The sequence below is a fragment of the Pseudopipra pipra genome, chromosome 15, assembly GCF_036250125.1.
Source record: "Pseudopipra pipra isolate bDixPip1 chromosome 15, bDixPip1.hap1, whole genome shotgun sequence".
In the NCBI taxonomy this organism is placed as follows: Eukaryota; Metazoa; Chordata; class Aves; order Passeriformes; family Pipridae; genus Pseudopipra; species Pseudopipra pipra.
In genome coordinates, this window is record NC_087563.1 from 2,268,601 (window position 1) to 2,294,360 (window position 25,760).

At 55.1% G+C, this 25,760-nt stretch overlaps 1 protein-coding gene and 1 long non-coding RNA gene across 2 annotated transcripts in view; both read right to left on the bottom strand.

The window, feature by feature from the left end:
• Positions 1-25,760, bottom strand: part of PCDH1 (protocadherin 1) — a 151,329-nt gene that overhangs the window by 14,068 nt on the left and 111,501 nt on the right. The gene's annotated exons all lie outside the window — the stretch shown is intronic.
• Positions 1,897-25,266, bottom strand: LOC135422356 (uncharacterized). The gene is made up of 3 exons (XR_010434448.1): positions 24,896-25,266; positions 21,123-21,327; positions 1,897-2,273 (listed from the first exon to the last, which is right to left on the bottom strand). It is a non-coding gene; the product is annotated as an uncharacterized LOC135422356 (long non-coding RNA).

Below are 25,760 nucleotides of genomic sequence, written 5' to 3' on the forward strand. Positions count from 1 at the left end.
GTCCCACTGCTCCATCATGTCCCACTGGATGTCCCTGGTTCTTCCTCACTGCTTAATGAGTAAAACCCATTCCCAGGTCACCCTCCAGCTCTCCTTTGCTCAGCTTCTTCCCTGCAAAGGCCATTTCATGTCCCTGATCGTTTCCATCCTTGTCCTGCTGCTCACAAGTGTTTTGGAGATCAGAGCACCAGCACTGCAGGGACCACTTGGGATGTGGGCACTCCATGGCTTTACACCAGGGCAGGGAAATGTCTTTTTAATCACCCAGACCCGGGAATACAACCTTGGCTCGACCTCTGCTGCTGCAGGATGTGCTGGAGGAGCCTGTTCCACTGTTCCTTTGAGGCCAAATAATGAGGAGCACAACCTGCTGTTAGTCATTTCTTCTTGATCCAACAGTGGAAGCCTGGGGAGTGGTCTGGGAGGTCCCGTATCCAACCCATCCAGTCGGGAACAACGCACAAAGGGGAGATGAAAAGCAATGCAGGGTACAAAGAGGCAAAGCACAACCCTGCCAGTGCACAGTCATCGAGCTCCACCGTCTCCTAATGTTTGACTTTGAAATGCTAATGTTCTTTTAAAGTAGGTAATTTTCATGTAACTTCTCTCTACAGGACTCAAAGAAGGTGTTTATTACAATCCTGCCTGTCCTGGGGCATGGGTAATGAATTACAGAGCCTTTCCATGACCAAAATCCAGCCTGGCTCCTCGTGCTGCCCGGCCCGCGCTCCTCCTCGCCCTTTGGGCTGGCGTCCTGGCACGACACCGCTGTGCCAGACACTGCTGCCCTGTTGTGTCGGGGTGCCAGTGTCGGGACTGGGAGGGGAGGAACAGAAACAACCCAACAATGGGTTCTGGGAGGAGTGGGACCGCTCCGTGACCCGCAGCCCGAAGGGTCTCACTGGGCTGTGCCCCTGAGAGCCAACAGCCCCGCCACAGGTGCCAGGATCTGTGGTGCCACGGAGGTTCCCTTTTATTTCATCACAAAAGCAGGATTTGCATGGCGTTTGGTTTGGAAAATCGGGCAGAGCAGCGTCGGCGGCTGCATCCCAGCCCTGCCCGTGGACTGGCCTGAGCCTCTTGGTTCCCATAAAACAGCCACTGCAAAAGCACATCCACCGTGCGTTCAACAAGCAGCCTCCACCAGAGCACCCCCAGAGCAGGCAGGTAACGCAGGGAATGTTTTGATGGGGGTTCTAAAAGCCAGCTGGGCGCCCCCCAGCCTCGTTGTTTGTCCCGGGGTGTTGGAGGCGCCAGGAATGTGTCAGAGCCAGGGCTGTGAGCAGGACGGGTCAGGTTTGTCCGTGAGCATGTGGAGTCAATCCGTCTGGTCGCTGCTCAGCAGGGCACTGAGTCACCCGGGAGCGCTTGGGAAGGAGCTTCGGGAGCCGGGGTGGGGCACGGCTCCGTCGGGCTGGGCTGGTTCGGGAGGCACCGGCACATGCAAAGAGCCACCCACAGGCTGCCCGGCAGCGGGGGATGAAAAAGAGAGGGGAAATGAGATCGCTGAAGCCGGTGTCCTGCGAGCAACCTGCTCTGAGGAGCCACTCCCAAGGCCAGGAGAGGAGCGGTGGGAGCCGGGGTGACTCCGGCACGGCGGGCACGGCTCGGGGAGGAGGGTTCTGATGCGCTTTTGGCTGGAGCTGAGCCTTGCACACACAGCCCAGCCGTGCACAGCGAATCCCGCGGCGTTTCCCAGCCCGTGCATCACGGAGAAGCGCAGGGATGTGGGCTGGGGCTGCCCTCCCCTCCCTGGAGCAGAGCCCACCCCTGCCCTGCGCTCCCGGCAGCGCGAGTAGAGCTTTGCAGAAGCCTTGGAGTGGTGTCCCATTAATAATGGGAAGCGGGGCCGCCTGGATCCCGTGTCCTGGTGTGAATTATGCACACAAAATACAATTTGCTTTGCTAATGGTATTTTGCCATTTTGGTGCTGGGGAACTTTTCAGAAATCATTACCATGCACTCGGCTCTTTATATTTTTCTCTCTCTTCTCAGGCAATTTGTCAGAAGGGATTTTTTGACAATTTCACTGAACCATGCTCAAGAGCACGTTAACCCCTCCAGAGCTTTCTCCTCTTCTTTCCTTTCCATTGGCTCGGACTGATTTGTTGCTGCTGCCTTTGGAGGGGCAGTGGGAGCTGGAAGGATCTGGCGGATGGATGGGCAGCTCTCTGTTGATGGGGCTCCACATTCAAAATCCTCCTTGACATCCCCTGCACATCCAAATCCTCAGTTTGCCAGATAATGAGGTTCTCTCCATTCCTCAGGGACACCTAAACAACAGGATAATTGCAGTGATACTGTTAGGGATGTGCCAAAAAGCACTGAACCGTGGAGCATTCCCGAGCTGCCAGCGCTTCCCAGGTAGGGACTGAGCACCAGTTGCCTCCCAGCTCCTTGGGGGTGTTGGTCATGGGTCACATGGAGCAGAGCTCCCCAGTGCTTGCCCCCAAAAAACTCTTACAGACCACCTATGTGTCTCTTCTCAACCTATTTTTAGGGGATGTTTGAATTCCGGGGTGGAAACAGCTGAAATGGGTTTTGGGCCAGTCCAATCACTGTTTTTCCCAACAGCCTTTTATCCCTTTGTGCCCTCCAGTTGCTGGGTGACTGCCATTGCTGGGAAGCAGATTTAAAAACCTCTCAGCCTCACACACATTCAGGGGCTTTGCTGCTCCATGCAGGAGAAGGATGTTCCCTTTGGGAACACGACGCTGAAGGGTCTGGTGGGGATGGAGGTGGCCGGTGAAGGGCTGCTGGAAGCTCTGTCCCTCTGTGGGATGTTGTGTCTGCACTTTGGAGGTCTCAGGGCAGGGCAGCTGTGAATGCTGGTGCCCTGTGTGCCACAGGTGATTCTCCATCGTTGAAGGGACGTGAGGATTTCACTGGAATTACTTTGCCTGGTAATTCATAGAATGGTTTGGGTTGGAAGGGACCTTAAAGATCATCTTGTTCCACCCTCCTTCTGTCACCCATTTCAGGCTGCTGAGGATGCAGTTCCAGAGCTGGGGCTCCTGCAGCCCTGCTGCTATTGTTTGGGAAGATCTTGGTTTGTGCCCACACCTCCTCTTGTTTACTGAGAGTGTGTTGCAGGGAAATGTGTTAGAAATCTTCCTGGGGCCCTGTCCTACATCTGCAGGAGCCGTGTTCAAACATGAATTCCCTTCGAGCACACATGGACACTAAACCCTATAAATCCTGCCAAATTTATTTGCATCCGTACTACCATTGTCAAATTTTGCAAGCTAAGCAGCAGGGCTCAGACAGGTTTGGAATGACAAGAGAATAGGAGGATGCAGATCCTGGAGTGGGTGATGAGGACATCCAGCCTCAGAGCTGCTCCATCTGTGACTGTGCTGGGTTTAGGGGAGGTTTCCCCTTCCCTGAGCAGGATCAGCTGCCGTGCCATGGCCAGAGGGCAGGTTGGAAGGAATTCCTGGCTGTGAGGGTGGGGAGGCCCTGGCACAGGTTGCCCAGAGAAGCTGTGGCTGCCTCATCCCTGGGAGTGTTCCAGGCCAGGCCAGGGCTTGAAGCAGCCTGGGCTAGTGGAAGGTGTCCCTGCCCACGGCAGAGAGTAGGACTGGATGAGCTTTAAGTTCCCTTCCAACCCAAACCATTCCATGACTCTGTGATTCCCTCCTGCTGCCTGAAGTTCCAATACTGCAGCTGTAGCATCTTTTTCCTCCCTACAGCTCTTGCAGAGCCTCAGCAGAGAGATCTGCCATGCCTTCCCCCACCCCTCCTGTGCCAGTTGCTAAGGGCTCCTCCGAGATGAAAGCAATCTTTTGTTATTCCTCACTGTTTGGAGGATATCTGTCACCTAGTAAGCTTATTTTCAAATGAGAAACAAATGAGGTTCGTTTGGATATTGATTGCTGAAGTCTTCCCGTTGAGCAATGTTTATCATCTCCAGTGGGTGCTGCCAGGCACAAGGTCTATTAATTGTTTCAGCGATTTCTGCGCCGTCGGGAGCTGGACTGAGATGTGCTGGGCGTGAGTGTTCGACCACTGGGGCTGCTGCAAGGTGAAACACTGGGCTTTGTCCTTGCAGGTCCTTGAAGCCCAGTGTCCTGCACAGCTCCTCGTGTGTAATTGCTAATGGATCCACCTCAGCCACCACCTCCGTGGTGGGTTAATTGCCTGGATTTCTGCTGAGCTGAACATGCTCCACTTACCTGAAGATGCTCCGTATTTATTTTACAATGTCCTTTCCCTATTACCTATTATTGTATCAAGTGTCTCTCTCATTTGTGTACTTCACAATGTTGTTGGAGATTTAGCCCTTGAAAGCCCCTCTGGTACCTCAGGAGCTGCTGGACTGCAGAGGCACCTGATGGAACGTCAGATAAGCTGCCGACACTTCCCAGCGTCCGCGGCTCCCTGGGCTCCCTCTATCCTGCACTCCCATCTCCACGGTTTCCCATTACAAATTAATCAGTCACCCTCTCTGTGATCACACCACATTTAGGAAAACCGGTCCCCAACACGCAGATTTCAGTTTGTAACCCTATCAGAGCTGTTTGCTGCTGCTGCGGCCACGGAGCCGGGCGGTGAAGTGAGCTGGGAAGCCTTTCACTCCGGGAAAGCAGCTAAATATCTGGAATGTCACTTTGCTAAAGCATCACTTTCTGAAGTGAACTAAATCTCTCTGCTGTCAGTTCTTGGAGGACAAACTCTGGGTTTCTCCATGGATTCATCTCTTTGAGATGGTTGATGTATGTTTTTCATCCCCGTTGGACCCACCACCCTCTCGTGTGATTCCCCCACGAAACACCAACAGCCTTGGAAGGTTTGTGGGCCCTGATGGGCTGAGCTGTCCCAAAGGGCCTTGGGAACATTGGGACTTGCCTCCTCCAATGGACAGTGGGCATCCTGGCAAGGTGAGCATCAATTGGGGCACCCAGCTTGCTGAAAGATTTACCCAAATCAATCAATCAATCATTAACCAATCTATTAAAAGGTTTCAAACACAGTTAAAGGCAAACTCTCTCTTCAAATCCGGAGTGAAATAAGCTGCATTGAATCCTTGGAAAAGCACCTGGGCTAAAGAAATTTAGGAAGCTGGTCAGCACTAGATTTCCTGTGCATCTCGTAACATCAAAAATATTGACTTTTGGGGTTTTTTTTAACTTGAAAAGGCAAAATAATTTAAAATATGCTAAACCTTTGGATTAAACTGAAGAAATTCAAAGGCCTAACTCTGCTGATCCTGGATCCAGAGCATTCCAGTTGTCTGTAGCCCACACCACAGCAGAAGCTGGGGAGGTGCTGTCGGAGCCGTCCGTGCAGGTGGTGCTGAGTGCATGTGTCCCTCTGCCACCTCCCAAAGGACCCCAGGCACCACAACATGTTCCAGGCTGGCTTCAAACTACTTCTGACCCATTTTCCCATCTTTTTGGGTCAGTCCATCCCTCGATGACGGCGCCACAACACAAGTGTCGTGGGCGGGAGAAGGACACGACGATTCCGCTTTTCCCCCGCCAGGCGCGGATCCCGTTTTTCACACTGCAGAGTCCTCGTGTTGCTTCCTCAGCCTGCAGAGCTGCTCCCACAGCTTTGCTGCAAAGCTGAGCCAGGGCTTGTGTTCCTGGAAACCAGGCTGTAGATACTCCCTAGCACAGTTGAGACACAGGGCTAAGAGACCCCCTTTGCCTGCAGCTCCTGGTTTCCCAGCTCTTCATCTCATGTTACTGATGGCACCTCAGCTGCTCCTGCCTCCTTGGCTTCCTCATTTCTTCCTAGCAGCCCTCTCAAGCCCTTCTTTTTTGGCATGTGTTCATCTCCTATGTCACTTAACTTTGACCACCCCTTACTTCTCCTTTAAACGTGCTGCTCCTTCCTGTTCAGTTTTCCAGCCTGCTCCATCCACCTACCCAGAATCACAGAATGTGCTGAGTTGGAAGGGACCCACAAGGATCATCCAGTCCAACCCCTGGCCCTGCACAGGCCCATCCCCACGAGTCACCCCCTGTGCCCCAGAGGATCAGCCAAACCCTCCTGGAGCTCTGGCAGCCTTGGGGCTGTGCCCACTGCCCTGGGGAGCCTGGGCAGTGCCAACCACCCTCTGGGGGAAGAACCTTTGGCTGAGATCCAACCTGAGCCTGCCCTGACACAGCTCCAGCCATTCCCTGGCTGCTGTCCCTGGTCCCCCCAGAGCAGAGCTCAGTCCCTGCCCCTCCTCTGCCCCTGCCCAGGCAGTTGTATCTCCAGATCTTCTTAACTCAGAGCAAACACCTGAAAGCAGAGCACTTTCTGCCCATGCTCTCACCATCCCTCTTTTTTCCACCTGCTGGCAGCTCCTCCATGCCCGTGTCCCCGAGGTAGCTGTGAGTGTCAGCCCAGTGCCCCGTGCCAAGCAGCTGCTCCCACCCCCCTGACCCTCCTGCTCGGCTGCTGAGCTGCACAGTCAGGCGTTTGTCACTTAACATCTTGATTACTGTCACTTGGGTGATCCTGAGAGCTGCTCCTGGCCACATCCCACTCCATTGGGTTTCTGTTGCCTCCTTCCCGACCCACTCATGCAGGGATAATCACATCAGCAAGCAATGGACTCGGAGCAGAGGTTCCTCTGGTCAGGCAGCAGCCAGCAGTGGGTGAGAAACTGGGGTGATGCCTCCTCTGCCCATCCCAAGTTTCCCATGCTGATGTTTGGTAGCTGTGGGTCTCTCTGATGGCAATGAGCTCCTCAACGTGATAATGCACCACAGGGGAAGGTTCTTCCTTTTGTTTGCCTTAAATGAGTTGCAGGACAATTTCATTTTGTTCGTACATAATGAGGAGTTGTGAATAATCACTCAGTAATCACTTTGCCTGTGCTAGTCATGGCTTTACAAAACTCTAATCACATCCCTCTACAGTCATCTCTGTTCAAGGCCAGAGCTCTTATTGTTTAGTCTCCACACAATATAGCATCTATTATTCTGGCTGGGGATGATGTTCCCCTTGTTCCCCCTCTCCCTGGTGCTCCCACAGCCCCTGCACTCTCAGCACCCACCCAGTGCTTCCTCCCTGTCACCCCAGGTCTGTCACCAGCCACCCTGGAGGTGTCATAGCTCCTGCTGGGGTCTGCTCTGGGGTGAATCCCTGAGTTCCCTTGTTGGGACAGTCAGAGCAGACCCCGTGGTGTTCACCCCCAGCTCGTGTCTGGATGTCAGGAGGGACCCCTGCCCAGGGAGAGATCACTGAAACCAGAGAAATCACTGACTGGTTTGGGTGGGAAGAGACCCTAAAGCTCATCTCATCCCACCCCCTGCCATGGGCAGGGACACCTTCCACTAGACCAGGTTGCTCCAAGCCCCATCCAACCTGGCCTTGGACACTTCCAGGGATTCAGGGACAGCCACAGCTTCTCTGGGCAGCCTGTGCCAGGGCCTCACCACCCTCACAGGGAACAATTTCTTCCCAGTATCCCATCTATCCCTGCCCTCTGGCAGTGGGAAGCCATTCCCCCTTGTGCTGTCCCTCCATCCCTTGTCCCCAGTCCCTCTCCAGCTCTCCTGGAGCCCCTTTAGGCCCTGCAAGGGGCTCTCAGCTCTCCCTGGATCCTTCTCTTCTCCAGGTGAACCCCCCCAGCTCTCCCAGCCTGGCTCCAGAGCAGAGGGACTCCAACCCTCAGACCATCTCCATGGCCTCCTCTGGACTCCAACAGCTCCACATCTTTCTTGTGCTGAGCACCCCAGAGCCCAGGTTGGGTCAAGATGCAGAGTTTGGTCCCAAAAGCCATGTCTCAGGAGGAACACGAGGACAGAGCAGTCCTGGTGTGTCCCTGGCAGCCTCAGCACTGCCATGCCCAGCAGCACTGCCCTCCCAGCCACTCCTGGTGGGAGAACCTGGTTCCCCTCACCCAGACACTGCCAGCTCCCAGCCTGGGTGAGGAGGCACGGGATGAGCTCTGCAGTCATATTTGGGTCTCCAAACACAGCAGGATGAGGGTGATCCATGGTGCAGCTCCACAGGCACTGCCAGAGCAGGTGTCAGGAAGGGCAGGAGGTCCAGCCCTCCATGCCCACACACAGAGGTGGTGGGAAAGCCTGGAGCCAGTGCCTGCTGCTCCATCAGGAGTGGGAGCTGCTGCCCCTGGCTATGAGCAGAGCACTCAGACAGAAGGGACAATGGCTTGGAAACATGCCTTAAGTGGGGAATAAAAGAGCATTTGCTCCACTGAAAGGGAGCACTGCATCTCCCCTTGGGGGAATTCTCTTTCCCTCTCCTATGGGGCAGAAGTCAGCCCTGGTGACAGCGCCCTGTGGAGGGCTGGCCCTGCAGGGATGGCACCAGAGCCAGCAGACAGTGCTAGGAAACAAGTCTGTGCGTGGGGGGTATCACAGGAATTGCAGCTTCACACCAAGGAAATCCTGCTGGGAATATTCACAGTGGCTCCTGCTGAATTGACTGGGCCAGGGGGGTTTGCAAAGCAACCTCAGCTGGCAGCAGGGAAGGAACCACTAAAGGGGAAGGTTGTCACAGCACTGGAGGGGAGCAGGGCTGGAGGGGATAACGAGGGAGATCGTGGTGTGGGGGGTGGAAAGAGGTGTTTCTGTGCTGTGGGGGTCTGTGGGGGTGTGAGGGAAGTGCTCATGTTGTCCATGTGGGAGGAGGAACAGCTCATGTGCCCTGTTGAGATGCAAGGGGGGCTTCACCTGGTCAGAGCAGGGGAGGGTTGGGGGACTGGTAAGGACTGAGTGTGTCAGAGGCACAGGGGCACCAGTGGTGGGGCGGGGGAGGTTGGAAGCATTAGGGGGGAGGAAAAGTACCTTTGGGGATGAAGGTGGGCACAAGGTGAGGGTGAGGGTGATGCCCAGGACATGGACTGGTGGGCTCAAATCCAAACAGGATCACACCGCATCCATGCAAGCCCACAGGTGCTCCTGCAACAGGGGTCAGCAGGCTCAGCCAACACAGGCACTGCTTTGGGGATGCACAGAGTTACCTTCTGGCTTTAAAGGGGATATCAGGGCTGGGGTGAAGGGGACCTGCTGGCACCAGAGGGGTGGGATGTTCCAGTAACAACCACACGGTTGTAGCCACACTAGAAGGGGTCAGTGCTGCTGATGGGATTTTTTTGGCAACGGTCAGAGTCCCCAGACTGCAGTTTGAGGAGCCTGGGAGGTCCAGGAGGATGAGCTGGGGTGGGGTTATGTGTCTGCCAGCCCATGACAGCAGTGCCTGGAGGCCATCGATGGCCAATCGATAGAGAGCTGCAGAGCCCTGAGCCGGCTGGGGGGAGTCTCTGGTACTTCTCCTCATGTGGGATAACAACTGTGTCTGTGCAGGATAACAGCTGTGTCTGGGCCTGGGTTCAGGCTTGGATCCTGATTTATTTTTTTTTATTTAATTGATTTCCTTTGTTAGCTTGGCTGGTCACTGTTAATGGGATGATCAGTGCCGGGCTCTGCTGGGAAGGGAAGGAAAGCGATAGGGCTGTTGGAACGCTGTGTCCTCGGCCTGCTCCCGTGCTGGAAAAGCAAAGCTGGAAAGGTCACACAGCCCCTGGGCCCATCTGCCTGGCGTGGAGCCTCTTCCTGCTGCCAGGCAGGCTCCTGCCAGTGCCTGGGCTCTGTCATCTGCAGTGCCAGGAGCGCGCCGCTGTGCCCACGACGGGCTGGGACAGCAGAGCTGGGAACGGTCCCTCCACTTCACCAAGCATTAAGTCAGGATAAGAGCTGGAGCCAGCACAGGGGGCTGAAGCCAGGACTGATGTGCTTGTGGCAGCTGTAGCTGGAACCAGAGGTGACTGGATGCTGCCCCACCAGCTGTGTCCTGAAAGCAGAGCCATCCTGCTGATGGGCAGTGGGGATTTGGGATGTTCTCACCTCTAACCCTGCCACAGGCAGACACATCGCTGCACTGTCCACATCACACTGAGCAACTGGTGCACATGCCCCCTGCTTCCCTCCCTCCCAGGCCAGGACAACGTTTCTCTCCCGCTCCTCTGCCCAACACAGAGAGCTGGGTGTGGTGAATACAAACCTCTGATCAAATATTCCCTCCTCCTCCCCCCCACAAAAGTCTAAAGTGCACAGTCACCACACGACTGAAAGTCTGTTTTCATCAACCGCCAGGCCAGTGCAGATGAGACCTCAGATGTGAGCCAAAAGCAAACACCAAAGGGCAAAGTCAGGGCTGGGTGGATTTGTTTGCTGAGCCTGGAACCTCCACGGGAGGTTTTGGGTGCAGAGATGCCGCCACAGGTGAGCTGCTGTCCTGGGGAGGATCCCGGTGCTGTGACAACGACAGCAAGGGAACGACACACAATGCACAGCCCGTGGAAGAGCTCGCTGGAGAAGAGGGAAAAATGTGCCATTTTTTGCCAAGAGAGGACATGAACCAGTAGAGCAGCGGGACCAAGCCCTGCCCCTCCGGCCCCGGGAGGTCCCGGGAAACCGGGATGCTGCCCCTTTAAAATGTGGGGGGGAAAAGACACAAATGAGGAGCCGGCTGAAAATTAGTAGAGCAGAAAACTCCAAATGATGCAGAGCTAATTCCTTAAGTGTCAGACTGGCTGCCAGACCCTCCGCTTCTCAGCCCCCCGGCCCCGCAGCACCCCCAGGCAAGCACGGGGGGCTCTCGGGGCCGTTTGCTGCCCCCCGGCCCTGGAACCAGCCCCCCGGGAACCTCAGAAAGCCCCTGGGTCCCTCCGTGCCCCGCGGGTGGGCTCTTTCCCCGGCTGCAGCCCCGCGGCATCGCCCCCACCCAGGCGAGAGGGCCGGGGAAGTTTTTTTAATATACTTTTATTGGTCTCTAAATTTCTTTTCTTTCCCCACCGGCTCGGATCGATGTTCGCAGTTTACTGAAGTCCCAGGCACACAGATTAAATCCTCTCCCTCTGTTACACGAGATGGGCTTTTATTCTCCCTCTGATCACTCTGATATAAACACGGTGTGAGCAGGAGGGAGCGGGGGGGCAGGCGGGAGGCGGGGTGGGGGCCAACCAATTCCAGACCTGTTTATTCCCTACCAGCCTCCGAGCTCACAGTCATTAAACAAGTCACCTAGTCTACAAGCTGCTGGATCCCGTCCTCCGCTCCTCCCGCCTTGCCCTTTCCCCTGCCCGCCTGCTCCCTCCCTTCCCTCTTCCCTTCCCCTCTCCGCTTTCCCCCTCCTCCCCCTCCCCCATTATTTTTAAAAGAACAATAATAATTAGGCAGAGCAGCCTCTAACACAATTGTTTCAGCCTGAACAGGCAATTAGGACAGGCGGAGTGAGGCTAATGAACGGTGCATTGGTTCCCCCCCCAGCCCTGCTGCCCGGCCCCCTCCGTGCCCCCCCAGACGTGTGGATCGGCTCCCGAGCCGCCCGTCCTGGCGCGGGCAGGGCTGGCACAGCCAGCACAGCCCCCCGGGGCCGGGCAGCCCAGCCGTGAGGAGCCGGGGAAGGGGGGGATGCGCCGAGCGCATCCAGCCGAGGGTGAGGAACGGGAGCTGCGGGCAGGGGGATGGGGACGGGGATGGGCCGAGCTGCCAAGCTGCGACTTTGGCAAAGGGGACTTGTCTGCAGAGCACGAGTGACAGCCCGTGCGCTGCCCCGGGCGCTCTGGTGTGCAGGGAGGGCAGGCGGGAGCGGGGCATCTCCCCGGGGCTCCGTGCGCGCTGGGAGCTCCTGGATCCCGCTGTGCAGGGCAGGAACGGTGACCCCGGGGTTCCCCCGGCACGGGACGGCCGGGGGCACGGAGCACACCGAGCACACGGAGCACACGGAGCACGGTGTACAAGGGACACGGCGACCCTGCACACGGTGCCCCTGCAATGCCAGTTCCCGCTGCCCCGGTGTGGGACCCGGGGCCAGGCAGATGCACTGAAATATTCATGCCAAGCTGGCTTTGAAGGCAGCAGGATTTCTTGGAAACTTGCTGCTTGTCTTAAATGGAGCTGTCGGCTCGGCACGGCTGGCTGGGCGTGACGGGAGCAGGCGGGTCCTGCGGGGCTGAGGGACACCGGGACACGGGAGGAGTGCCCACCTCTGCGGGGAGACAGTCACACCACACCCGGGGGTGTGGAGCATGGCCCACGCTGGTGATTCCCGGGGGGACAGGGAGCAGCCCCCGGGGAGGCCACGCTGCTGTGGGGACAGTGCAGGGCCGTAATCCCACTGCAGGTGATGCCTTGGGAGCACCTGGTCCCAAGTTAAAATATTCCCAGTGCCTGGTGCTGGTGCTGGGATGGTGGGACAGGCAGAGCCAGGGACAGCAGTGCCGTGGTGACACCGATGCAGGAGGTGATGGAGAAGGAAATGGTGGGAACGTGGAGGTGCTGGCAGCAGAATTCCCTGGCAGGTGATGCCAGAGTGTTGATGTGGTGGCTGCAGGGTGAGAGATGGTGGCAGTGGGGAATTCCAGAGTGCTTCTATGTGGCTGAGGAGCTGCCTTTGGCTCTGTGCTCCTGAGGGTGGGATAGGAGCCCAGTGCTCAGCCCACGTACCTGTATGTGGTGCTGAGACCCCCCAGCACAGAGCTGATGCTTTCCCTGATCCATAGCCTGATCCAAGTGTGGGGCTGCAGATATGGGTGTGCAGGGAAGGGTGCACTGGGGATTCTGGATGCTCTCACAGACCCCATATGCTGTGCTGGCCCCGAACACACCCTGGGCTGCCTCAAACTCAAATATCTCTGGTTTTGCTGAAGTGATGGATGTTTTGACCCCCTGACACTTGGCACACAGAGGGAGTGTGGCACTGAGCGGCAGCCCGAGCATGAGAACACAAAACCTGCCCTCTTTCTTGGTCAGAAAAGCCTGAGCTGCCTGTTCACAGCTCCTGCTCTGCAGCCACCACAAGGTATCACAAATCCCAATGTAATTTGCTGTCCCTCAGGCCCTTGGTATTACTGCTTTCCAAATGTCTCTCTCCCAGTCTCCATGGTGTTAAATTATATTTCCCCAGCTGGATTACTTTGCATTTGTTCAGAATGAATTTCATTTGGCTATTTCCTTCCTATGCCTGACCCTTCTTTCCCAGTGCATTATCTTTTAGCTCTTTGTCCTCACCAGGATTTGCAGCACCTTCCCATTTCATATCCTCTGCAAATTTAATTAACATGCTCTTTACCCTCCCTCTTTCAGATCAAATGAAGATGTTAAAGGAGAGCAGACCTGGCACAGATCTAACCACTAACCACTAACAACAATACAAGTACCTTGCACTTAAATTATGCACTCTCCATCAGAAGATTTCAAGGGCCTTTGCTGAACTGGATAAGTATAATTATTAAAGCTGGGAACTCCACTCCACTGGGGAATTTAATATTTGAGGCCTGCCTGAGGGCATATGTCTTGTTGACTGTTGTGTTACCATTGGCCTTGGCAGTCCTGGGATAGATGTCCCTGCAGTGTTGTTCTTGTCACGCTGGGCTGGCCCCATGGACACAGAGGTCCCTGGATGAGGGATACCCAGCTGGAAACCCCAGGTTCAGAGAAAGCAGAGCAGTGACCTGGCAGCTGGTTCAACAGTGTCATCTGGTTTGATTCCAGCAAATGACTCAGTGACACGCTGCAGTTTGGCTGGACTGGGAAATACAAGACGCTTCAGTCGCTGTCTGGAGCTGTGTCATGGGGACACGGAGGCACAGGAGTCAAGGATAGTGTGTGAGGCACACGGGCTGGGATTCACCTGCCTTTGGGTCATGGAAAGAGGAACGGCCAGGGCTCCTGCTGCTGGAGCAAGGACAGCCCCCCCGAGGGTCCCAGGGACCCCTGGGGCTGGAGGAATGTCCCTTGGTCAGGGCTGAGTTCCAACCCACGGACTGTAGGCTTCCCCCTCCTCCCACACCCTGCCTGGGGATCACAAGCTGGATTGTCCCATGGGATTGGAAGGGGCCAACCCCCCCAAAAGCCTCTCTAAAATAATGCTTTAGCTTCATTTTAATACTGACACACAACTGTGTGGCAACTGCAGGGATTTGCAGGACACAGTCACAGAGTTCTTGACACAGGAATGGCCTTTCTTTTTTGATTCCATTTTCCAACATTTAACAACTAAATGTTCTCATCTTGTTAGTGTTACCTTGATGATGAATAATGTATCCTGCTCCTGCTCTGTGTGAGGCTGTACTCTCAAATCTTGGTTGCATTATGTGCCTGCACACGAGCACACAAACCCACAACAAAGTCTGCTGCTGTGACCTCCTTCAGCTACAACAAGCACAAGGGAGGAACATCAAGAGCATCTTGGTAGGAATGTGCTCTAAAAAGATGTTTTACTGTACTCAATCCTCAAACTTCCTCAGCTGTATATTGCATGAGACAATAAAAATTGCCTCAGACCAAAGGAACAGGCTGCCAAAAGGAAAACCCCATGGATACAGGTTGGGTGTTACAAGGACTCAGCATCTCTGTAGAGCCTTTTCCTAAGACTGGCAGCTTGTCCAGGGCTGGAAAAACCTGCATTTTGCTCTTGGAAGATGCTTGCATGGCCTTTACTTTTCTTGGCTGGAATTTGTGCCTTCCTGGTAATGCCAGGAGTCTCCCAAAGTCCCCCTCTGCCCCAGGCTCCTGCCTGGCAGCAGAAACACTGTTATTCTGTGGCTGTGCAGCCCCTGAGCCAGGCATTAGTCCTTCTGGTATTTTTCTCCCCTGATAAGTCAGCTCATATCCTTGATTTTCACAGCCATATTTCAGAGAGGCTGAGCAGGAATTTAGCTGCTGTTTATAACACAAGGAAAATAAACCCCAGTGCCATTTAAGGAGAATATTGATATGACACTGAGCGGGGGTGAAGGGACTGTGAAATCCCAGCTAGAAATTGGTACTGCCTTTCTAGCTCTGGAGCAATGAGCTCCCAAACTGCCCCCTCATAAGAGAAGTGGGATTAAGAAACCAAATTTCTCGTATGATAAACCTTCATCCTGGAAAGAAATGAGCTGACGCTGCTGGAAGCTGAATTTTGTAACCTTGACAGCCCTTTGGCCTGAGTTTGGGGGTAAGATCTGCCAGAGAAGCTGTGGCTGCACCATCCGTGGGAGTGTCCAGGGCCAGGTTGGACGGGACTTGGAGCAACCTGGAATAGTGGAAGGTGTCCCAGGGAATGGAACAAGACGGTCTTTAAGATTTCCAACCCAAAGCAGTCTGTGATTCTGTGATTCTCTTCTGTGATCTGCAGCAGTGGGCTCCATACCCTAACACTGACAACTAACAATTACCCACTAATCAGCAACTAATATTCCCATTTATCCTTTCTCAATGAGTTTCCTTCCTCTACCATAATGAGTTGGGACACTTTGCTGTTTTCTCTGCCTCTTGCTCAACCAAATTTCCAGTGCCCATCAGCAGTGGCACCTGAGCCCTCTCTTAGGCAACGAATCAGATGAGATGCTGAGAGCAAGTCCCCCCAGTTTCCCCCCAGATATGCACCTTGCACACCTTTCCAGCCCAATCCCTTTCCTCCAGGACTGCAGTATCCATCCTCATCTGTGCAGAGCAGGGAGCTGGCGAGGGCCACTCCGCTGTGCTGGAGATGGGAGATAGTGCACATCAAAGTCAGGATTTTTTTCCCTTTTCTTGCTGTTCTCTGCACAATTTGTTATCAGAGAGCTGTGCCAATCTCCTGCTCGTGGCTCGTGCTGGCAGACACGCACCGAGCCGTGCACGCACACGCTGTCACAGGGCTGGGAAGGGGCTGCTGCTGCCTTGGATTAATTCAATCCAGGTAAGTTGTCTTGGCTGTGAATTGTCCCCTTCTCAGTGCCAAGTCTGCTTGGCCAGGATATCACTCCTCGGGAGCAGCAGCATCCAGCTCCTCCCAAAGCTGGAGGGTGGGGAACGCACGTGGCTGTGGGAAATACCCACTGTGGGGTGGAGGGGCTGTCCTGGAGGGCAAACTGGACATGAGGGGGCTGGGAGGAACGAGGTGGGGAACCCCCAAAAACGTCTGACAGTTGTGTGATGGGAGCAGCCGCTTGTTGGGTGAGAAGTGGGCAACTTCAGCTCTGGGAGAATCTCTCAAATTCTCAGCATCCTGAATTTCATTTTGTCATGGTTAATTATTAATCCAGCAATAAAACTCGCCCCTGCCCCCCTTTGGATGCCTCAAAGCCCTTGTCAGGGTCTCACATGGCTTTTATCTCCCTCTCCATCACAGAGGAGCCTGAGTGCAGGCACGGAACAGAGATGATGGGATGGTCCCAGGGGAAAGGGAAGCTGGATGCACTTGTGGCCCTGAGCTGGTGGCTTCTGGTGTCCTGTGCCCCAGGGAAACATGCTCAGGCACAGCTCAGTCCTGGAGTGTGCCAGGGGTGAGGGCACAGCCCTGTCCTGGTGCTGGAGGCTCTGGAATTCTCCTCCCAGCACCATCACTGCCATGTGGCAGCCGAGAGTTGGGTGCAGCTGGTGCCCAGAGGGCATCCAGGGCAGGGGCTGTGCTGCAAAGTGCCTGATGGCAACATCAGCTGGGGGTCTGGTGCTCGCTCCTGCACCTCCCAATGGGGCCAAGGAAGTCCCTGGCTCTAAGGAACCAGCGCTTGTTTTGGCCAAGGGCAGTTAAAGCCGCCTGGATCCATCCCCTGGATCGTGTCCCTTGGAGTGGCTCTGCTGGGGCAGGTGTGGGGTGAGGATGTTCTGGTTTGAGAGGGGACAAGGTGAGGCAGAGGGTTAGGGTTAGTGGGGGACACACCTGCAGCCTGTGGGATCACCCCATGGCAGAGCAAACCAGGAGAAGATGGACGGGGCTTGGAGCAACCTGGGCTAGTGGAAGGTGTCCCTGCCCATGGCAGGGGTGGAACAAGATGAGCTTTAAGGTTCCTCCCAACCCAAACCATTCCATGGTTCTATGACTGCCCCACATGGAGGGCTGGGATCCTCTGCTCCACAGAGTGTCCTGGACTAAGTGGAGCACATCTGCCTGGGAAACACAGGGACAGCATCGTGCAGCTCCCCGAGTGCCCTGGGAATGATAAGGGCAAAAAAATTACCCTAAAACCCCCGACAGACACCTGGAAGCATCCAGGCCACCCAAGATGTTCCCAGATTCTCCTTCTTGCATCCTTGCACCCTACATTAGTTACTACCAAGATGCCTTTGTGCTCCCTCTCCTCTGAGCAGTGCTGGGCCAGCGGGCAGAGGCAGCAGCAGCCCCTCGGATGGTGAGAAGACGCTCTTTGGAGGCAGCAGAGCCCTCCTTGAGCTTGGTAGAAAGAAATGTTTTTACCAGGCCCCGCTCTGCAGAGCTCCTTGAAGAAATGGGAGCAAAATAATATCCAGGCTGGTGCAGAGCGTGCTGGTGGAGTGGGCACAGCTCTGCCTCCCACGGAGAAGAATCAGCAATACCTGGATTTTCCCTGCGTGGTGCCCCTGCTCTGTGGAGGAGGGTTTGGAGGGGGGACTGTGACGACGGGCACAGAGCTTGAGTGAAGAAAACACCTCTGTGTTAAGAGAAGATGGGGATTTTTCTGGTTGTAGATGGGGAATTATGCATGGGGAGAGCAGAATATGGGTTACAGAGGTGTTTAGCATGAGCTGCCTTAAAGAAAGGGAAGTGCTGTGGAAGGGGATGCCCAGCAGCAGCGTGGGCAGACATGGGTACCCTGGTGTTATTAGAGAGAGCACTGCTTTCATGCACAATAGCCCAGGAATGCTAACAAGGGGCTCTCTGAAGTCTCCTCTGTAAGGTTATGTAGCCTACAAGGTGTTGGGGTTTTTTAGTTCAGGAAAACCACAGCACAAAGTCTGGCTGGTTTTAAACCGACCTGACGGATTTGGCTGAAATATTGTGAGTGAGGAGAAACCACTGGAGCCGAGGTCAATAACCCACCCCCAGCCCCCAGCACACGGCCTGGCTGAGGGGACACGCCCTGGGCACTGCTGGGGGACAGCCAGCTGTGAGGAGGGGCAGGGACAGGGACACTGGCACCAGGGAATCACTGGGACAACCTTCCCCGCTCCTCCCCTGTGGAGGCTGCAGGGTGAGAGCTCTCTGGGGAGTTCTCCTGCACGAGGAGGGGGACTAGTGACAAGGGATGGAGGGACAGGACAAGAGGGAATGGCTTCAAACTGCCAGAGGGCAGGGATAGATGGGATATTGGGAAGGAATTGTTCCCTGTGAGGGTGGGGAGGCCCTGGCACAGGTTGCCCAGAGAAGCTGTGGCTGCCCCTGGATCCCTGGAAGTGTCCAAGGCCAGGTTGGATGGGGCTTGGAGCAACCTGGGCTGGTGGAAGGTGTCCCTGCCCATGGCACAGGGTTGTAACTAGATGGTCTTTAAGTTCCCTTCCAACCCAAACCAGTCTGTTATCCTATGATCTTGGTCTGCCATTTTAAACACTGGGGAGCAAGAATTTCCCCTGACCTTCCTCCCCAAGGATGGGACCTGAAGTGCACACTGGCATCCCCTTCTTTCACACTCCAGCAGGGATCCAGTGCTGGCTCTTGGTGAGCATTTTCCAAGCCAGAAGCTCTGTGTGTGCTTCCTTTTCTCCTCCCGGTCTCCAGGTGGTCGTGTGTCCTGCTCCCTGCCCCTCCCTGCCCACTGGCATCTCAGCAACACTGTTTTACACCCCTTTCCACTCACTTACCCTGGCTCACCAACATGTCACTCCCACAGCACTCGTGTCACCTCCGATCCCGGCCCATGGTGCGCAGCGTGTCACCTCAGCACAGGATTAACCACGGAGAGCTCTGGAGCCAGCCAAGCAGAAAGCAAAGCATATGTCATCTCTCCTTGTGTTTACAGGAGAGAACATCACCTGGCATCACCAGAGACAAGGGCACACGTTGAGTGATCTCCTCCTTGGGAGCCGGTGCCCGACGGTGCCGCAGCTCCAGCAGCCCAAGGACATCCCCCTGCCAGCCCTGCGTGCAGGTGGAGCTTCCTGAGCCTTGTACCAGGACAAAACCACAGCCATTTCCATCATCTTGGGACTCAGAAGGCAAAACCACATTTCTCCAGGGCACCATGAGCATAATAACACCTGAAAGCAGAGCCCAGCCTGATCTGTCTGCTCCTAAGGAGGCTTTAATTGCTGAGCAGTTGGCTGCAAACTTTCCATGCAATGCTCATCTCTTTTCAGTGTCACCAGGTGCTTGGCAGTCCTTTGCATCACAAACTCTTCCTTTAATATCTCTATCATTTAGAGTTGCTTCTCCTGCAGTGGTTTTGCTCTTGTATTTCACACCATTTCACAGTCTACAATGTCCTGTGGAGGGGCAGAGGAGGGGCAGGGACTGAGCTCTGCTCTGGGGGACCAGGGACAGCAGCCAGGGAATGGCTGGAGCTGTGTCAGGGCAGGCTCAGGTTGGATCTAAGCTAAAGGTTCTTCCCCCAGAGGCTGGTTGGGCACTGCCCAGGCTCCCCAGGGCAGTGGGCACAGCCCCAAGGCTGCCAGAGCTCCAGGAGGGCACAGGGTGTGACTCTTGGGGATGGACCTGTGCAGGGCCAGTTGGACTGGATGATCCTTGTGGGTCCCTTCCAACTCAGCATATTCTGTAATCCTGTGATTCTGTGACCTCTGGACAGCTCTGGTTGAGACCCTTCAGCATTTCTCCTTCAGGAACCCTGGGAGAGCCCCACTCCCATTCCAGAAAGCCCCTGCAGCTGGGCAGGGAAATACATTTATCCTCATCTTTCCTCAGATCTTCAGATTCCCATCACATATCACACCGTGGCTGGCTTTTGTCTCAGTCACAAGAACACACAGTACCTGAGGGCTCATCCCTCTCCTCAGCTTCTAAATCCCTGTTCTTGTCTCATCACCAGCTCATGTCTGCGGGAGCCGGTGCGTCAGCGCAGTGTGTTACTACCTGCCTGTTCCCTGCTCCTCCTTCAGCTCCTGCAGCCCCCACCTCGTGCAGTGACAGGCTCTGGGAGAGCAAGGAGGGAAGGAGCCTCCTCCTACAGACCAGTTGCCTGAGGGCTGTTTTAATATCCCAGTGGAAGGAGTTGTTCTGCTTTCGTTTCCATCACAGCAAGATCAAGGTCTTGTGGGAACCGTCGCTGGTGACTCGCATCCCGGGGTGGATCTGCACAGGTCCATGGGAATGTGGCCTCCTCAAGGTGCCCAGGTCCTCAGAGGAACCTCATCCTCCCTGCTGCCAGCGATGCTGCTCAGCATGTGCCAGCAGCCACTGGTGCTGGGGAGAAACGGGTCCAGATCTGATTTTTGCATGTTGGGCTTTCCAGTGCTCCTACAGGACCACAAGATTTTTATTCAGTCAGACCTCAGAGAGGGGTCAGAGGATGCTGATCCACATCAGGAGTTGTAAATTTTCCTCAATCTACGTGTTATGAATGTTGAATCCAAATTTGAACCTTTCTAGCACGTACAAGTGTCATTAGTGCTGTCACCCAAATAACAGAGTCATAGAATCACTGACTGGTTTGGGCTGGAAGGGACCTTAAAGCTCATCTCATCCCACCCCCTGCCATGGGCAGGGACACCTTCCACTGTCCCAGGTTGCTCAGAGCCCCGTCCAACCTGGCCTTGGACACTTCCAGGGATCCAGGGGCAGCCACAGCTTCTCTGGGCAACCTGTGCCAGGGCCTCCCCACCCTCACAGGGAAGAATTCCTTCCCAATATCCCATCTATCCCTGCCCTCTGGCAGTGGGAAGCCATTCCCCCTTGTCCTGTCCCTCCATCCCTTGTCCCCAGTCCCTCTCCAGCTCTCCTGGAGCCCCTTTAGGCCCTGCAAGGGGCTCTCAGGTCTCCCTGGAGCCTTCTCTTCTCCAGGGGAACCCCCCCAGCTCTCCCAGCCTGGCTCCAGAGCAGAGGGGCTCCAGCCCTGGGAGCATCTCCGTGGCCTCCTCTGGACCCTCTCCAGCAGCTCCACGTCCTTGTGCTGTTGGATCCCAGAGCTGGAGGCAGCTCTGCAGGGGGGTCTCACAAGGGCAGAGCAGAGGGGCAGAATCCCCCCTGACCTGCTGCCCACTCCTCTTTGGATGCAGCCCAGCACACGGGGGGTTTCTGGGCTCAGTGTGAGCTCACACTCTTGGCTCATGTCCAGCTTTCCATCCCCAAGAAAGGAGGCTGGACACAGCTGAGGACTTTGGGTACCGAAACCAGCCAGAGCTGCTGCCCTCCCCAGCTGGCACCATGAGAGACCAAAGGTGTCCAGGCATGTCCTGTGTGTCTGTGTGCCCCTCTCACCCACCCACCCACCCATCCACCCACCCATCCATCCCTCCCTCCCTCCATCCCACACTTACCTGAGGTTTACACCTCTGTGTGCCTGCTCACCCCATGACAGGCCTGGGCAGTGGCTGAGGCACATGAGGCTCATCCTGTTGGCTCTGCCCTGTATTCCAGTGGGAATATGAGGGTCTCTGGCCTGGCAAGAGGTGCCACAGGCTGGGCATCAGGCAGGAGAGGGTGAGCTCATTCACTCATCCCTGTGCAGCGTGCCTGGCACACCTGTAATGAGGATGATTGAAGGCTGAGTGCAGGATGATACAGAACAATATAAGTAAGTGGTTTTAGTGTCAGCAATCTTCAAACTCGCTGTCAAAGGGAACATTTAAACGATTTTCCTGCTACTCCAACGCATTCAGGTTATATTTATACCCGGAGAAAACTGGTGCTATAAATGTCAGGTTTGGAGAAGGGCTGGCTGCATCCATCAGAGGAGGAATTAGAAAGTAGGAAGGAATGATGGATCATTGCCAGCTGATGGACCTGCCTGGAAAGAGAATCCCTGAGGCCTCACCCATGTCAGGGAATGTCCCAAGCTGGGGTGTCTGCCCCAGCACCCCGTGTTTGCACACTGTGGGCAGAGCAGGCAGGACCCTGAGCTGGCCAGAGCTTTGAGGGGGAGGTGGCTGAAGTGTTTAAGAGCCAGCTTTTAGCAAAACACAGGAGAGCTCTAAAACATGGTGAGAATTCTGCTTTCCTGGAGTGAGAATAAAAATCAAAGAGGTCGTAAAGAATCTTTGCACTGCCCACTGTCCAGGGGCTTCAGGCTTTCTCCTGGGCTTGTTCTCAGTGTGGCAGCTTCCAGTGGTTTCCAGTCACCCTCCATGGTGTCTCCTGAGTGTCTTATCCCTGTTTCCTGCCTGGCTGGGCATCTGCTCCCTGTTCTTCCCAGCAGCCAGGCACCTGCTGGCTTGTTGCCCTTGGACTGGCTGTGCCCTTTGGAAAACCCTGGGAGTCCTGATGGTCCTGTTGTCATCCCTGCAGCTGGAGGGTGGCCTTGGCCCTGCTCTGTCCCAAGGGATTGGCTTCACCCTTTGGGTCTCTGCTGGAAGTGCTTGTTTGGGCTCCCAGCCCCAGCACTGCCCAGGCTGGCAGGATTTCCAAGGAACCAGTGGGCACTGACAGCCCCCTCTCCTAAATTACCTCCTTCTCAGGAGTTCCCTGCAGAGTGACAAGGTTCCTCCCTTCTCCAGAGCATCTCCTGCTCCAGCTACCCCTCCATCAGAGCTGGTTTTTTGTTCCCCAGAAGTGAGGGAAGGTGACAGACACGCACTGGGGAGCATCAGAAAGGAAGGATATTTGGGGCTGGAGCAGCACAGACTGTGCAGATATTGGGAGGGTGGAGATGGAGGACTGGGACCTTGTCATCCCTCCAGGGGTGGCCTGGCACCTGCTTTTGAGGGAGGCAGACCAAGCAAAGTGTGAGATGTGTAAACCTGTGTGGGGAGGTGAGATACACGTGGGGAATTCCTGGGATGTCTGCAGCAAGCCAGAGCCTTCAGGAAGTGTTTGGGATCTCTCAGGTAACAAGGGATGATTCTCCAAGAATATGCTGTCCTGGAGCTGAGCCAAAGCAGAGCTGTTGGGAAGGTGGACATTGTGCAGCTCAGAGATTGGAGACTCCTCAGTGGGAAAGGAGGGTTGGATGCTTTTGGCCTGAGGGCCTTTCCCTAATTCTGACATCTGTTGGATGATTTTGCTCTAGAGCAAAGCCAAAATACTGTGATTTCATCACACCTGGTGCCTGGAGAAGAGCTTTTGGTGGTTCATATGTTGCAGTATAACAGCACTGAGGAGGCTGCACCGCCCAGGTTTTGCTGATGACATAAGAGGAGGGTGTGAGGTGCCACATCTGATGTCACCACCGGGGCTGCTCCAGAGCACTGAGCCAGCACAACCCCAGCACAAACCCTCTCTGATGGTTTAGCTGCTCAGAGCATGTGGTGGAATTTGCTTTTCCCCAGCAAACTTCCTGCCATCTCCCATCTTGCCTGGCCTTTCCCAGCCAGTGTGGAACCGGGGTGAATGTGGAGTAAATAGCGCCTTGTTTGCTGTTGCAAATTTGACAGAAATATGATCGTGTATTCAAACATAATCCAGGTCAAATTGGCCCTGGCAGGTTTAGCAGCAGCACAACAGCTCCTGCTAAATGGAGGGACTCACTGAAATGCAGTTAATTGCTGGGCGGATAACAGCAATAAACAGGAGAAAAAACATTGACATTCCCAAGAACCTTTCACAGATCAGCGGGAAACCATTCCTAGTTCACTTAACGGGTTATGTCGACAAGTCTAAGAGCAGGAAAAGGTCAGCACTGCAGGGTGTGGAGGAGGGCAGGAGGGGATTCCAGTAGCAGATGCAACAGGAGCTGCTCTCTGCCCTGAAACCTCCTCCAGCTTTGCCTCCCCCCGTCCATCCCTGTGCCGAGCTGTGCTGACACTTGTGCCTCCTGCCTCCGAGCCATCTGCCCTTACAAAATGCTCTGGGAACCGAGCCCGTGCTCACCCTGCCAGATCTGGGGCTTTGCAAAGGCAGAACTCAGGCCTGGGTCAAACAGCAGCACTGCAAGACCCTCCCCTTTGGGGTGCACCACGTGGACCACCTTGTCCAGCCAGCCTTGCTGCCAGGATCCTGGGGAGGAATCATCCCCCACATGGCCCTGGGCACCTCTGATGGACATCCTGCCTCCAGCCTGTCCAGGCACTGCCACCAAAATGCAAACAGTCCCTCTCTCATGGCTGCCAAACTGCCCCAACCCACCCCTGGCTGCTCAGCAAGGCTCAACCAAGTGAGTGTGGGTGAATTAGGAATTTGGATTATAGAATCCCAGAATGACTTGATTGGAAAGGACCTTCAAGATCATATCCCATGGACAGGGACACCTTCCACTAGCCCAGCTTGCTCCAAGCCCTGTCCATCCTGGCCTAGGACACTTCCAGGATGATCAGCTTAAAAAAATGGAGGGGGAAGGGTAAATTGTACAGTCTGTAAAAGCCTTTGGGGGAATAAAACTCTAATTTAGGAACTAAAGCAAAAACAAGTCCAGAGCCAGAAGCAGTATATCTGTAAATTTGGAATAGATACAGAGGTCTAGAGGGCAATTAACCACCACATCCTGGGCCTGGGGCAGTTTCCATTTCCTGGCATCTTAACTCCTTATTTTCCCCCAAGAAAAAGTGCATCTTATTTCAGAGATTTGTTTGAGGGAAGGGACAAGGCCAGGATGTCCTATCAGGGCTTCAGTGCAGGGAGTGCACAAAGGCAGTGACACAAACCCTCAGGCCATCTCTAGATGGATGGACCATTGATCTGGGATAAAATAAGAAAGATCATTAAAACCCCCCAGTTTTTAGTGATTGTTCCCCACAACTGTGCTGGGAAAGGGAGCCCTGGTAGGTGCTGGGTCCTGTCACTACTGCAGCCATGGGCAGTGGGGGGTTCTCAGCCAGCAGAGTTTGGGGATGATGCTCATCCTCACATTCATCTGCTTCTTCCTCCCAGCACAGGAGGCTTCTGGGATCTCTCTTGTGTGGTGCTGCTGAGCAGGACAGAGGACAGGCTGGATGACACAGTATTTCTCTCCTACAGAGCCCAGAGCAGATGCCAGGGAAGAGGAAAAAAGAGCAGGCAAAGCAGACACGATGTTCCCCTCTAATCACCCCCCATCCTCCTGCAAATTGCAGCTCAGGGACTTCCTGGGCCAGGCATCATTACCGAGCTGTTAATCACCCTCTGTGGGCTCCTCTGCCATCCCATCTGCCCTTGAACCTGTGGGGATTTTTAATCTTACCTCTGTTCTCTGCACGCTTTGCACTCCCCCTTGGCAGGTCGGGATGAGAGCAGGGCAGGGAGGTCGGGAGAGGCAGCACGGTGGGATCAGAGATGGGGCTGAGGGAGGCACAGGATTCCTGGAGCCTGGGAACATTTGAGTGGCATCAGATAGTGGAGGTGCTGAGGGTGGAGAGGGAGGGTTGAAATAAGACCCTGGAGACTCTCGCCTGCATTCAGTGTCTGACAGGGTCAGGTTTCAGCAGTAAAAAGCAGAGAAAAATATCTTTGCCCCTTCAGGGCATGCTCAGGAGGAACCACAGAGCCCGTGAAGGAGGGCAGAAGCACCGCCCTGCCCATGCCCAGCTCAGCCCCTGCTCTCCAGCCACAGCCAGAGGGATGTTCCAGGTGCTATTTCCCACACCTCTCCCCAGCAGTGCTCCTCCTGGGGTTGGCTTTCCCAGCAACTCCAACCACCCCATCAGCACAAGGAGCTGCAGGACATCACCCCACCCTCCCTGTGGGAAGAGCAGGCTGCCCAGGAGCTCTGTGGGGCTCTGGGTTCACCCACACCAGTTTGCTCAGCTCCAAGTGCCCCCTGCCCAGCTCCAAGTGGCTGTTTGAGAGGATCACGACCCCATGGGATTTTCTTCTTTGGCTGCTGCAACTTTGTCCCACTCACAGGGCTTTTGCCTTCCCACTGCCACAGACAGCCAGGGCACTTCCAGCTGCTCCCAGGCAGCCCAGGTCTGCCAGACCTTGGCACGGGGGTGCTGCAGGGATTAGTGCTTTCTCCTGACCTGAGCAGCTCACCGAGTCTTATTTTTGTCAGGGAGAGAATGGATTAGGAAGTCCTATTTCTTGGTTGTAATCCTATTTCAAAAAAC